The sequence below is a fragment of the Chiloscyllium plagiosum genome, chromosome 16 (genome assembly GCF_004010195.1).
Source record: "Chiloscyllium plagiosum isolate BGI_BamShark_2017 chromosome 16, ASM401019v2, whole genome shotgun sequence".
NCBI classification, from domain to species: domain Eukaryota; kingdom Metazoa; phylum Chordata; class Chondrichthyes; order Orectolobiformes; family Hemiscylliidae; genus Chiloscyllium; species Chiloscyllium plagiosum.
Genome location: NC_057725.1, coordinates 44,154,916 through 44,169,035, shown reverse-complemented (window position 1 = coordinate 44,169,035; position 14,120 = coordinate 44,154,916). Strand labels below are relative to the sequence as shown.

The following is a 14,120-nucleotide window of genomic DNA, read 5'->3' as shown; positions in this document are numbered from 1 at the left end:
CCCGAGATAGAAATGGAAAGGTCTAGGAAGGGGAGGGAGGAGTCTGAGACGGTCCAGGTGAATTTGAGGTCGGGGTGGAAGGTGTTGGTAAAGTGGATGAACTGTTCAACCTCCTCGTGGGAGCACGAGGCAGCGCCGATACAGTCATCGATGTAGCAGAGGAAAAGGTGGGGGTTGTGCCAGTGTAGCTGCGGAAGATGGACTGTTCCACATATCCTACAAAGAGGCAGGCATAGCTGGGGCCCATGCGGGTGCCCATGGCTACTCCTTTGGTTTGGAGGAAGTGGGAGGATTGGAAAGAGAAATACATGTACATCCTGTCCCTCAGGATTCCCTCCAACAACCTGACTACCACCGAGGTCAGGCTCACTGGTCTATAGTTCCCTGGCTTATCCTTACCACCTTTCTTAAATAATGGTACCACATTAGCCAATCTCCAGTCTTCCATTACCTCACCTGTGACTATTGATGATATAAATATCTCAGTAAGAGGCCCTGCAATCGCTTCCTTAGCTTCCCACAGAGTTCTAGGGTACTCCTGATCAGGTCCTTGTGATTTATCGACTTTTGTGCGTTTCAAGACATCCAGCACTTCCTCCTCTGTAATATGGACGTTTTTCAAGATGTCACCATCTATTTCGCTACATTCTATATCTTCCATGTCCTTTTCCACAGTATATACTGATGCAAAATACTCATTTAGTATCTGCCCCATCTCCTGCAGCTCCACACAAAGGCCGCCTTGCTGATCTTTGAAGGGCCCTATTCTCTCCCTCATTACCCTTTTGTCCTTAATGTATTTGTAAAAACCCTTTGGATTCTCCTGAACTCTATTTGCCAAAGCTATCTCATTTCCCCTTTTTGCGCTCCTGATTTCTCTCTTAAGTATACTCCTACTGCCTTTATACTCTTCAAAGGATTCACTCAATCTTCCTGTCTATACTTGACATATGCTTCCGTCTTTTTCTTAACCAAACCCACAATTTCTTTAGTCGTCAGCATTCCCTATACCTACCAGCCTTTCCTTTCACCCTAACAGGAATATACTTTCTCTGGACTCTCGTTATCTCATTTCTGAAGGCTTCCCATTTTCCAGCTGTCCCTTTACCTGTGCACATCTGCCCCCAATCAGCTTTTGAAAGTTCTTGCCTAATACCATAAAATTTACCCTCCTCCAATTTAGAACTTCAACTTTTAGATTTGGTTTATCCTTTTCCATCACTATTTTAAAACTAATCCAATTATGGTCGCTGGCACCAAAGTGCTCCCCCACTGACACCTCAGTCACCTGCCCTGCCTCATTTCCCAAGAGTAGGTCAAGTTTTGCACCTTCTCTAGTAGGAACATCCACATACTGAATCAGAAAATTTTCTTGTACACACTTAATAAATTCTTCTCCATCTAAACCCTTAATACTATGGCAGTCCCAATCTATGTTTGGAAAGTTAAAATCCCCTACCATAACCACCCTATTATTCTTACAGCTAACTGAGATCTCCTTACAAATTTCTTTCTCAATTTCCCACTGATTATTAGGGGGTCTATAATACAACCCCAATAAGGTGATCATCCCTCTCTTATTTCTGAGTTCCACCCAAATAACCTGCCTGGATGTATTTCCGGGAATATCATCCCTCAGTACAGCTGTAATGCTATCCTTTGTCAAAAATGCCACTCCCCCTCCTCTCTTGCCTCCCTTTCTGTCCTTGCTGTAGCATTTGTATCCTGGAACATTAAGCTGCCAGTCCTGTCCATCCCTGAGCCATGTTTCTGTAATTGCTATGATATCCCAGTCCCATGTTCCTAACCATGCCCTGAGCTCATCTGCCTTCCCTGTTAGGCCTCTTGTATTGAAATAAATACAGTTTAATTTATCAGTCCTACTTTGTTCTCTGCTTTGTCCCTGCCTGCCCTGACTGTTTGACTTGCCTTTATTCTCAATGTACCATTCACAGATTGAAATCTTTCCTCACTATCTTCCTGAGTCTCACTTCCCCCCCACCCCGCCAGTCCACCTTACTAGTTTAAATCCTCCCAAGCAGCTCTAGCAAATTTCCCTGCCAGTATATTAGTCCCCTTCCAATTTAGACGCAATCCATCCTTCTTGTACAGTCACTTCTACCCAAAAGAGATTCCAATGATCCAAAAATGTGAATCCTTCTCCCATACACCAGCTCCTCAGTCATGCATTCATCTGTTCTGACCTCCTATTCCTGCCCTCACAAGCCCGTAGCACCGGGAGTAATCCAGATATTGCTACTCTCTTGGACCTCCTTTTTAAATTCCTGTCTAACTCTCTGTAATCTCTCTTCGGAACTTCAACCTTTTTCCTTCTTATGTTGTTGATTCCAATGTGTACAATGACCTCCTGCTGGTCCCTCCCCCCTTGAGAACATTCTGCACCCTCTCTGAGACATCCTTGATCCTGGCACCAGGGAAGCAACACACCATTCTGATATTTCGCGGGTGGCCACAGAAATATCTGTCTGTACCTCGGACTAGAGAGTCCCCTAACACAATCGATCACTTGGAACCTGACGTACCTCTCATTGCATTAGAGCCAGAAACTTGGCTGTTCTTGCTACGTTCCCCTGAGTGTCCATCACCCCCTACATTTTCCAAAACAACATACTTGTTTGAAATGCGGATAGTCACTGAAGATTCCTGCACTACCTGCCTACTCTCTTACCTTTCCTGGAGTTAACCCATCTAAGTGACCGTATCTGAGACTTTCCTCTCTTCCTGTAGCTGCCATCCATCACATCCCCTTGCTCTTGTAAATTCCTCATTGCCTCTCCAACCAATCTATTTGATCTGATAGGATTCGCAACCAACAGCATTTATTGCAGAAATAATCCTCAGTAACCCTTAAACTCTCCCTAAACTCCCATATCTAACAAGAAGAGCATATCACTCTACTAAAGGCCATTTTTGCTTCTTTCAATCTACAGACCCAGAAAATAGCATTGTCTTATTCCTCTACAAAACACTGCTCCGGGTTAAAATAATACTTATGGCTTATATTTTAAGTTTAATCAAGAGGCATAGATCAATAAAACATACAATCAAGAAAGAATCCACTCTTCTCACTATTACAGACTTATTTCAAGGCTGCGCTTAAAATTCACTTATCTGCTTCTGTGCTGTGACCTCTCCAAACAGGTTCCTCCAAGATTAGTTGTGAACTTCATTGTTTTTTAATTTTCCCAGATGCACTTCAATGTCCAGCGATACATGAATTCAAACAGCAAAGGCAGTAACTATGCAGGTACACTGTGGTGTCAGTTTCTTTCTCTCTCTCCTGCACTGTCCTCACCATGTGCTTCCTTTGTCTGTTCTTCTCCCTTTTAAAACTGCTGTTATTTTGACTTTTTTTTCCAAAGTTCCAAAACAATGCAACAACATATAAAACAGTAATTGCTGCTCCTTGAATTTGAGGAAATCACCTCCAACACCTAAAATACCCTCAACAAAGGAGCAGCTGTTACAGCCAGAAATTTTTCCCATCCTCCATCTTGGATCACCCAGAATCCTTAGTTTTGTCACCTTTTTTTATAAAACCTTAAATTATCTTGGGAATGTGACTTGAAAGAAGTTCTGGTATTTACATATTGATGAATCGAAACCTACAACACACTCGAAGTGATTTAAGACTTTACAGCAATCTAGGTTTGTTCAATACATCGCATCAGTTATATGACACTTTTATCTTTTACTATAAATTCTGTGTCCCATGATCCTGCTCCACTAGCTACCTGACAAAGGAGCAATGCTCCAAAAGCTTGTCCTTCCAAATAAACCTGTTGGACTATAACCTGGTGTAGTGTGATTTTTTAACGTCATTTAAGGAAAGATTGTTACAATGATGGTAATACCCAGGACCAATAAGTGATGTGTGTATGCTTCATGTTACAACCTGCCCCCGAATAACATTCCAGAGTGCCCCATGATGGTAAGCTCCCAACTGAAGAGGAATGAACTGGCCTCCCTTCATTAGTCACTGGCCCCTTAGTTGATAACAACAAGGTTAATTTAAGAAGGATTCCCTCCCTTGCCAATAACTTCCGGACTTAAAGGAATTGTGTTTTGAAAGGAGCCAATTTAACCAGGCTTTCTTGAGTTAACAAAAGAGTGAGTTTATTAGTTACTAAAAGCAAGAATAAGTCATAATGTAGCACAAAATCACAGTGGTAAGGAAAAAGAAGTGAATCCAAAACAAAATTAAAGTAAAATCAAAGCAATGTGGATAAGTCGCTGAGCTATTCGTGAAGAGTAGATTGTTGCAGGTCGTGAATGTAACCAGTCTTATTGACATAGGTAATTGAATAGTCAATTTTGAAAATTTTGTCTTTTGAAAGCTGATTGAAAATTCCTGATTCCTTTCAACAGTGGTTGGCTGGAAGGTCACTAACACACACAGACCAGAGTTGAAGCCTCCTTTTAATCCTGTCTCTGTGTATTCTTGAAAGGCGAATATGTCTCCTGGCCAGACAGCTGTCTTTTTTAATCATTGTGCAGGAGATACAATTCTGTTTGTAGCTTGTTTTTCTCGTGGAGCTGCCTTGACACTATGAGGTGTGACTTTCCACAATTTCTTTCCAGACATCTTCTGGATTCACACCTGTAGTAACTTCAGCTAATTAAGTCCTCTTCTAAAATAACACGTATTGGAATTACAAGTTCATCAGCTCCAGAGGTGATCAGGAGTTCTGATCATGGTCGTGGCAATTTGTACATATGATAGCTCCTGTTAATTACCTTATAACACAACACAGTCTGGAGTGCTATCATAGGGTCAGCACTGTACCACTCATACTTTTCATTTGAATTCTTTACAGGTTTAATTTACGTTGTGAATGATTCAGATTACTTTCAAGTTCCCTTCTAGTCACACAACATCTTAACCCCAACATAATGCTTCATAGTCCTTGATCATAGTTAGGGTAAATTACTGGAATTCTATAACACCATTTATAAATATCTTTGCAAGGATTGTGAAGGTTTGTAGCTCAAGTTGAGGTTTAGGGTGTAGGTTTGCTTTATTTATAAGTGTCATGAGCACAAAGACCCTGTTGTCTAAGGAAGAGGACCATGACTTTCTCAAAGTTTTCAAAAGATTAGTGATAAAAGTTGAAGTTCTCCTTGTGTCTTTCAAATCCTGATATAGGCCAGCGGGCTGAGGAGTGGCAGATGGAGTTTAATTTTGATAAATGCAACGAGTTGCATTTTGGAAAAGCAAATCAGAACAGGACTTATACATTTAATGGTAAGGTTCTGGGGTGTGTTGCTGAACAAAGAGACCTTAGAGTGCAGATTCATATTTCCTGGAAAGTAGAGTCGCAGGTAGATAGGATAGTGAAGAAGGTGCTTGGTATGCTTTCCTTTATTGGTCAGAGCATCGAATATAGGAGTTGGGAGGCCATGTTGCAGCTGTACAGGATATTGGTTAGGTGACTGTTGGAATAGTGTGTGCAATTCTGGTTTCCCTGCTAACAGAAAGATGTTGTGAAACCTGAAAGGGTTCCGAAAACTCTATAACTCTATAACTCAGGCAAAAAAAGGATTTTTTGTAACTAATTTAGAGATCCATTAAAAAAGAGTCAGCGTTTTGGTCTTGTCATTGTCAGACAAAGCAAAGCTGTGCCCACAGCTGCCAGATAGGCAGGATAGAATGCTTGTATTTCTTGATCTCTTCTCAGACTTAGTTGAGCACAAATGGCTCTGGAATGGGATTGTACAATATCCTTGGATTCCCTTCAAGCCTTATGAGACCAATGGCCAATACAAGATACAATTGCTTTCTTAATAATATCGAGAATATTGTAGTATAACTTGAGATACAAGTTTTAGTTTGCTGGAAGCAGTTATTTTAGTAGACACTTAGATGTCTCACTAAGGGAACATGTGTTGGGAATTGTTCATGTTTATAAATTAGAATACCCAGTGCTAATTACTGGTTTGGACAACATAGACAGAAGAAGAAGATAGGGAGTGTGAATTACCCTGTGGATTACCATTGATCTATTCTCCCTGCATTTGGAGTTGAGACCACCTCAGAACTATAAAATGCTTAAAATTTTACATTTGTATATATGTCATATGTTTTTTGTCATTAATACTATTGAGACAATCCCCAAAATCAAGGTATCAAGATATTCAGAGAGACAATCCAAAATTGATTTGTTGATTTATTGTAGTCACATGTATCTAACTACAGTGAAAATCTTTGTTTGCGAGCAATACAGGCAGATCATAGTAAGCAAGGTCATACAGATCATAGGGGGCTTGGACAAAGTGAGACATACAGGTTACACTTCATGGGAAGTGAACGAAGCAAGATTAACATTAACAAGATCATTATTTGAAGTTAGAGAGTCCATTCATTAGTCTAATAATGGCAGGAAAGAAGCTGTTCTTGAGATTGTTGGTGCGTGTGTTCAAGCTTCTGTATCTTCTGCCTGATGGAAGAGATTGTAGGAGAGCATTACTAAGGTCGGAGGGGTCTTTGATTATTTTGCCAGCCTTACTGCAGCAGTGGGAATTGTAAATGGAGTCCATGGATTGAAATTTGGCTTCTGTGATGGCCTGGGCTGTGCACACAACCTTCTGTAGTTTCTCAAGGTCCTAGACAGAGTAGTTGCCATACCAGGCCATTACACACCCGTACAATATGCTTTCTCGGGTTCATCTGTAAAAGTTGGTGAGGGTCTTTATAGACATGCCGAATTTCCTAAGTCACCTGAGGAAGAAGAGGTGTTGTTGTATCTTCTTGACCAGTATCTATGTGGGAAAGTATGTATGTGGGAAGTCCAGGGCAGGTTGTTGGTTATCATCACCCCTAGGAACTTGACTCTCTCAATCCTTGCAACCTCCGCTCCATTGATGTACATTGCTGCACAGTCAATTGTTAAAGAGATTGAGCATATGCACGCTAATGATCTACACCCTTGGTACCTTGATATCACAGTCCCCCTGCAAGTGAGAATATTGTCATTGTTACAGTAGTGAGATCTAAATAAGATAATACTACTGTTTCTTTTGGTCTAAAATTTTATCATGAGGAATGCTATTCTGCGGATATAGGTCAGCTATGTGTTTTTGCATAACTATGGAAACCATCACGCAATGAACAAGTTCCTAACCACAGGTAGCATTGCCTGTTGTAAATAGAAGATTCAATTCACATAACTCGGCAAGAGTGATGTCATCAAAATTCCTCATTATGGATGTTTTCCTGACTTTTCAGCTCTCCCTGGTAACAAGACAAAAATGTAACCCAATGTTTTATTTTCCAAACATTAAAAGGATGTACCACAAACACAAACAATTAAATGCTCATGTAAACTATACAACTATTCAACATTGACTGAAAATGGAATCAAGAATGAAATCCTTATTTATTTCTGATTATTTTACTTATCTTGATGTCAGGCTATGGTAACAGTAGAGAAAATCCAGACATTAGTCAGGTTTAAAATTGATCAGGAGGAAGTGCTGGATAGAGTCTCCATACTTAAAGTTTACAGGGCATTGGTACTGAATGAGGTGCATCCAAGAACATTGAAGGAAGTGAAAATTGCAGAGAAACTGGCCATAATTTTTCAGTCTTCTTGTTTCCCTTGCTTTTTCTGATATACATTAGAGATCTAGATCTTGGTGTGCAGGGCAATTTCAAAGTGTACAGATCATTCAAAACTTGGAAGCATTGTTAACTATGTGTAGGACAGTGTAGACCTTAAAATGGACATTGACAAGTTGGTGGAGTGACAGATAGGTGTCATAGAAATATACTAAGTAGGAGTAACTTGGCTATTTGACCTTTTGAGTCTATTCTGTCATTCAATCTGATTATGGCTGATTATCCAATTCATTTCCTGCTTTCTCCTCAAACCTTGTGATCACATTAGCTAAAGAATTAACTCCTTCTTGAAATCACACAATGCTTTGGCCTCAACCACCTTCTATGGCAGAGAATTCCACAGGCTTACCACTCTCCTCATCTCAGTCCTAATGGACATCCCCATATCTTTAACCCCTGGTTCTGAGGACAGCCTGGTCATCCCAGAACATTCTTCCTTCATTTTTACTGTATAGTCCTGTCAGAATTTTATAGTTTCCTATGAGATCACTATTTCTCACCTCATTCTTCTAAACTCTGATGAATATAGTCCTAACAGATCCAATCTCTCTACCTATGTCTGTCCAGTTAAACCATTGTTACACTTCATCTATAGCCAGAACATCCTCAGGAAAGGTGACCAAAACTGCACACAATAATCTCGGTTTCAATACAGGCAAGTGTGAGGTGATACATTTTGGTAGAAAGCATATGGAATGACTGTACAAGATAAAGAGTACTGCTTTTAAATGTTGTGCAGGAGTAGAGAGACCTCAGTGCATTTAAAGCTGGCAGGTCAATTGAGAGCAGTTCATAAGAGCAAACACTGTCCTGGCTTTTATTAAGTACAAGAGCAAAGAAGTTATGCTGAACTTGTATGTATTAGTTAGACATCAGCTGGAGTATTGTGTACTGCTCGGGACGCCCCACTCCGGGAAAGATGTGAACACAGACAGTGCACAAGAAATTTACAAGAATAGTTTGACAGATGATAAACCTCGATTGTAAAAATAGATCAGAGATGTTAGGACTGTTTTCTTAGGAGAGGAGAAAGCTCATTGGAGATCAGTCAGAAATTTTCAAAATTATGAGCCAGCTGGATAAGATAGACAGGAAGAAATTATCCTCACTCATATATGGATGTAGAAAGAGAGGGAATAGAGCTAGGCATTTGTAGTAGAAGCAAATGTGATGTGGAAAAGAAACATTTTCACTTAGCACATAGTTAGGGTGTGGAATGCACACCCTGGAAAGGTGTAGGCGGCATGTTTAATCAAGACATTCAAGAGGGCATTCAGTAATTATTTGAAATGAAACTACATGAAGTAATACAGGAAAAGACAGGAGCAATTGCACTAGGTCAGAATGTTCATTATGGCCAAATAACCTTTTTCTTACATCTTAACTGTTCTGTGATTCTGTGATCTTAGTTATGGAAATATATCTGCTTCACTCTAACCACTGATGAATTATTGCAGATGTTCAACTAGACAACAATGGCAATCTCTTTGAGTGGCAGGTATACCTTCTTAACTTAGATTAGAATGAGAGGTTGGCATCAATCTGGAATCTTGCAGAATAGCTTGAAGATAATGATAATGTTTGATGGATGTGTGAGATGTTTACACATTTACTGCACATGGTTTGAAGTTTCATTCCTTGTACCTCAAATGACAAAGATAGTTATCTATGTCAGCACTGTCATGCCATTATGCTGTACTGGAGCACCAGGTTGTGTCTCCAATTTTATGGTGATGTGAAAAATGTTTAAAACCTATGCATAGAGCAATATTTTTCAAATTCCAACTGCAGTGACTTACTGAATTAAGATGGTGAGTTATGCATAATTATCCTGTGAAGTGTTCAGTTATTCTCAGTTTTGCTCCTTTGGCTCAGGAACCCTGAATGTGAAAGTTTTGAATGAAATGTTACCAGATCTCTGTTAAGATCACCTTCAAATGGTTGTAGGAGTAGCCAATTATTTCATTCTGCCTATTTGCTTCGGGCCCTTCATTCACTATCTCTCCATTATAATCATAAACATTGAGTTGTAGGATATCAAAAGTAAGATCACCTTGAGGTGTACAAAGATGCTGCACTAACTTGAGATAAAAGACATAATGGAGTTTAACTTGTGCACCAGATGATCTGATGCTAGGATGAAAAAGGGATAAGGCACTCAGTTCTCCAGCCTTAATATTACTCTTGAAATGAAACCAACATTTATCAGAAACTAGAATTGGAAAGAAGATAGCTGGCAGAGTAACACCCACTCATCTCTGGATATGTCAATAGACTTGTTTTGCTCAGTATCAATTCACCAAGCATTTGCACAGAATTTCAGGTGATTCCCTGGGAAAAGGACAGAGCTATTGGTGAGTTGGCAGGGGCCTCTTGCTTCATCTTCCTCACAAAGCATTCCAAAGTAAGGGTTCAGTCTCCACTTAGACTCATATAAATCTAAAATCTGCACAGCTCTCAAACAGAAAGGCTAACAATCCTACAATTATTTGCAACCCCAACCCTAACCCTCACAGGATGTTTGAATTGAGTCACGGCTTTCTGATTGGAGATCACTGTCAGAACCAAGTAACCCTCATCTCAGAGGCCCAGTAAGCTGCAGGGTGGGAAATAGCTAGTTGATCCAGGATCTGGATACTTCAGATTTGTTGTCCCAATCCAGCAGGAAATGCAGGTTCAGCATTTCCAAAGAAAATTGAGTGCCCATCCCTACATCGCACAGAATTCCACTATTTATAAAAGCTAAAATTATTCTAAATGGAATATAAATTGACCATAATACATTTTACATTCCAACCACATTTCATAACTTTGGCTGACTGCACCTCTACCCAATTTAAGTGCTGTTGAAACTGTCTCCAATACCTTTCTTACCTGTGGACATGATGGTCAGAAGACCATTGGTATAATTATCTTGCTTTCTAAGATCATTGAACTTGACAATGTTCAAATCACTGTGACTATGTGACTGTGTCATATTAAGTATCATTCATTCATCACTCCTGCGTTCGCTGATCTGGAGTTGGTTTGGCTGGATGGCTGGTTTACAAAGCAGTGTGATGCCAACAGCATAGTTTCAATCCCTGTACCGGCTGAGGTTATCATGAAGGACTCTCCTTCCCAACCTCTCTCTTCATCTGAGGTATGGTGACCCTCAGATTAAATCACCCCTAGTCAAAACTCTCAAATGAGAGAGCAGTACTATAGTTTGTTAAAACTATAGCAACATAACAACAACAGCTTGCTGACCTAGAATGATGCCCACTTAAGCAAGTCCTGAATTTTAAAGTTCTCATGCATGTTTTCAGAATCTTCGTCATCTCACCCCTCCTTCAATCTTCCACAGTCCTAAAACCCTGTGAGAATTCTGGACCTCTCCAATATGCTCTCTTGAGGAGCATTATTTTTAATCACTTCACCCAGTGCCTTCAAAAGCCTGTGCTCTAAGCTCTGAACCACCCTGATTAAACATTTCCCCCTTCCAGTTTCTTCTTTTAAGATGCTCCTTAAAATGTACCCTTTAGAACAAATATCTATCCCAATTAGTCTTTCTGTGACTCAGTGTTGTTTTTAAAAAGTCTTGTGAATTGCTAGTTGCTTTATAAATAAAATTGATTTTTAGATCTTTTGATCTTCATTTTCCGGTTTCTTGTATTTTGATAATAATTATTTGTGGAAGACCTCCCAAGATTTATCTATTGCTATCATTTGGATGGAATGGACTAGCTGTCAGAGACTTAAGGCCCCCAAAAGTTCATGGCATTTGACAGCTCTTCATATCTGCAGTGAAACAGTGCACTTTGAAAATTTTGAAGATTGAGGGATATCTTTCCAGAAAGAGATCAAGAACACACGCTGCTGCCAAAACATCAGAACATGGGAGCTGATGAAAGATACAAGCAGGCTTAGAATCTGGTGAGGCTTTGTGTTTGAACTCTGTAAACAACACAAGAATTTCCTGAGCTGCCTGGCTTTTTAAGCCTCTTCTTTAGTTTAGAACTAGGCTGTGTTCTGTATGCTGGAGTTATATAGGGTGCTGAACAGTACAAAATGCAGCGAGCAGCACATCCCACTCCACCAATCTAATCCGTGGGCTTTTTGCTGAGGATGATACAGTCCAACTGAGCATCATACAGTGCAGTATGCAGTGATAAACTTTATTATACTGAGAGTGCAGAGGGGTACACATGCACACCAGAAAAAAAGGGAAAAGATGTACCTTTTAAATGTACACCCAGCAGAAATTTGCTTTTGCAGTGCCAAATCAATCTGTTAATAATGGCAGCTGTTTTACACCAAATGTCTGCCACCAACTTGATGTCACATCAGTGGACTTTTCATTCATTGAGTCTGGTCATCATTACATCAAACAGGATAACCTTGCCTTCAGCAAAGGAACCATCTGCAGAAGTTTTGAAAAATGATAAAAATCATGCCACTTTAATACCCTCATTTTGGCAAATTTTAAGACTTAAATTGTGCTTCCCGGAATTGTCAACTTACTTGAGACCACGATGTTAATTAGATTGGTTGTTAGGCTGTGAACCCTCCAAATGATTAATTGTGAACTGCTGAACAGTAAAAAATAAGCACTGACTGCATATCGGATGATCTGTATGAGTACGTCTTTAAAAAAGCAGATTGATGTGGAGCTTGGGTAGAAAGAAATCCTACAAGGTACAACTTTGTAAAAGGGAATGACTGCAGTCTGAGATATTGGAAAAATATAGGTGGAATATCTCAAAGCAGCCAGCTGGTTAGTCAAGAAGAAGCCCACTTTGCCTCAATGATGAAAGGCCAGCTCAACCTCATGTCAATCAGGCAGTGGCAAGATCATTGGAAGGCATTTACCTGGAATACTGACTCCAAGGGTGAGGTCATCAGCGGTAGCTGCCAGGCAATCAGAGGCCCAGGGAGGAGCCCCTGGCTGCTGGTGGGTGAGCACCTCCCAGACTCCCAGGATCTTGGTGAATCCAGGACAAAGATCTGTAATTTGTGAGGGAGTTGGTGTCCTACGTCATGGGAATATAAGGCAAAGGTATTGGAAATAAAGGCAGGGATACGACTCCCAGAGGGACAGCCTGCCCGACCTCGAGTTCTCCTCGTCAGGCACTGATGCCTTGAATGGAGGGATGCTGCCCATTCCAATGTGATAAACAAAGATTGACCTTGTCTGGTATGCTGCATGTTGATAGGTCTATTTGCAGCTGGCTTCATTCTTGCAGCGGTGGACTGAGACCTATAAGTAGTCCCTAGTTGACCAAATAAGGGCCCCAATTGGCTACAGATGGAGGGTGAAGAATGTGACAAGATCAATCACAGGCCTTCCACTCAAGACATAATTCTGTTTCAAGGTGGTAGGAATTGGGAATGATACCTAATTAAGGACCGTCCTCGACTTCGAGCTCACTACCTCACCAGAAGTTTTCATCCTTTGAATCCTGCAGTATTATATGAAGTAATGGCTGGGCATTTTTAATTCTTTCAGATAAATCATCACACAATCCTGTTCATTATTTATATCAGGAATAGGATTTCATGGGAAGATTTGTTGTAACTGAGTGTCTGAGGGCTAAAGCAGAATGTATATTTTACCTGATAATCAAAAAATCATCAAGCTTAGAACAGCTGATGAAGATCACTTACCAATAATAAAGTTAATGAGTGAAACACAGCATCAGCTGATTCCGATGAATGACATGCCCCTGCAAGCAGCTGCTGTGAAATATTATCTTATGGCCACATTTGAGATCAGAGGACTGACTAACGTTTGGCAGAGTTCAGACAGTCAACCAATGGCCTCCTAATTACACAACCAACCCAGTTCCGTCTTGACTTCAGTGTACAGGAAATTTAAGTTGGATGTTTAATGTAGATCTGTTACCACCCATTTGCTACGATCACAAAATAATCAAAGTTAAAAATCACACAACACCAGGTTATAGTCAAACAGGTTTATTTGGAAGTTTCCAGATCTAGTGCTTCCAAATAGACCTGTTGGTCTATAACCTAGTGTTGTGTGATTTTAGCTTTGTCCACCCCAGTTGAACACCAGTACCCCCACATCAAAATAACCAAAAACAGCCCTCTGTGGTTTTACCTATATAAAGAGCCATTGAATATTAATTCATTGTACTTGCTAGTATCAGTGCTGTAAGGTTGTTACACAATGATAACTTTCTTAAATATTGTTGGAAAAAAAACACATTTCAGTAGAAAATGGCATCTTGCCCCCATCAGGACAATTTACAAGAATACCTGTGCAAGGAGAAAACATCATTTATACTGTATGAGAAGAGAGTGCTTACTGGCTGATTTTTTTTTTACTTTTTTTTTTTCTTTTTCTTTTTTAAAATTTTTTTATTAACCCTCACACTACCACCTAAGTGCGGTAGTGCTTATTTTTTCCCCAGCACCCATGGTGTGTGTGTATACGTGTGAGACACAGTGAAAGACACAAAGTACACGAATCTTTATTCAA

General features: G+C 40.1%; 1 protein-coding gene across 8 annotated transcripts in view; it reads left to right on the top strand.

Annotated features, from left to right (window-relative positions):
- The window catches only part of abcc8 (ATP-binding cassette, sub-family C (CFTR/MRP), member 8), a 234,343-nt gene that overhangs the window by 93,062 nt on the left and 127,161 nt on the right, over positions 1 to 14,120 (top strand). The gene's annotated exons all lie outside the window — the stretch shown is intronic.